At 55.4% G+C, this 1374-nt stretch overlaps 1 protein-coding gene across 5 annotated transcripts in view; it reads right to left on the reverse strand.

Annotated features, from left to right (window-relative positions):
- The window catches only part of disp1 (dispatched homolog 1 (Drosophila)), a 366584-nt gene that overhangs the window by 208952 nt on the left and 156258 nt on the right, over positions 1-1374 (reverse strand). The window lies entirely within an intron of this gene.

The raw sequence follows: 1374 nt of genomic DNA on the forward strand, positions 1-1374 counted from the left end.
TTACGGAATGCTGATAGGGGAGGGGAGGGAAATATATCCTTGGTGGTGGGGTTGTTTGGAGGTGGCGGAAATGACGAAGGATGATCCGATGCATCTGGAGGTTGGTGGGGTGGTAGGTGAGGACCAGTGGGGTTATGTCCTGGTGGCGATTGGAGGGCGGGGTTCAAGGGCAGAGGAGCGGGAAGTGGAGGAGATGCGGTGGAGAGCATCGTCAACCACGCCTGAGGGGAAATTGCGGTCTTTGAAGAAGGAGGCCATCTGGGTTGTTCGGTATTGGAATTGGTCCTCCTGGGAGCAGACGCGCCACCGAACTTGACACGGTCCTGTCCCCCTTAGTCCAAGAACTCCCCACCTACATTCGGGACACCACCCACGCCTCCTCCATGATTTTCGCTTCCCTGGCACCCAACGCCTTATCTTCAGCATGGACATCCAGTCCCTATACACCTCCATCCACCATCACCTCAAAACCCTCCGCTTCTTCCTTTCCCGCCGAACCAACCAGTACTCTTCCACTGACACCCTCCTTCGACTGAACTGGTCCTCACTCTGAACAACTTCTCTTTCCAATCCTCCCACTTCCTCCAAACCAAAGGAGTAGCCACGGGCACCCGCATGGGCCCCAGCTATGCCTGCCGCTTTGTAGGATATGTGGAACAGTCCATCTTCCGCAGCTACACTGGCACCACCCCCCACCTTTTCCTCCGCTACATCGAGGACTGTATCGGCGCTAGTTCGTGCTCCCACAAGGAGGTTGAACAGTTCATCCACTTTACTAACACCTTCCACCCCAACCTCAAATTTAACTGGACCATCTCAGACTCCTCCCTCCCCTTCCTAGACCTCTCCATTTCTATCTGGGATGACCGACTCAACACGGACGTTTACTATAAACCGACTGACTCCCACAGCTACCTAGATTACACCTCCTCCCACCCTGCCCCCTGTAAAAATGCCATCCCATATTCCCAAATCCTTTGCCTTCACTGCATCTGCTCCCAGGAGGACCAATTCCAATACCAAACAACCCAGATGGCCTCCTCTTTCAAAGACCGCAATTTCCCCTCAGATGTGGTTGACGATGCTCTCCACCACATCTCCTCCACTTCCCGCTCCTCCGCCCTTGAACCCCGCCCCTCCAATCGCCACCAGGACAGAACCCCACTGGTCCTCATCTTCCACCCCACCAACCTCCAGATACATTGGATCATCCTTCGTCATTTCCGCCACCTCCAAACGGAACCCACCACCAAGGATATATTTCCCTCCCCTCCCCTATCAGCATTCCGTAAAGACCAGTCCCTCCGTGACTCCCTCGTCAGATCCACACCCCCCACCAACCCAACCTCCACTCCCGGCACCTTCCCCTGCAAC

This window comes from Chiloscyllium plagiosum, chromosome 3 (assembly GCF_004010195.1).
Source record: "Chiloscyllium plagiosum isolate BGI_BamShark_2017 chromosome 3, ASM401019v2, whole genome shotgun sequence".
NCBI classification, from domain to species: Eukaryota; Metazoa; Chordata; class Chondrichthyes; order Orectolobiformes; family Hemiscylliidae; genus Chiloscyllium; species Chiloscyllium plagiosum.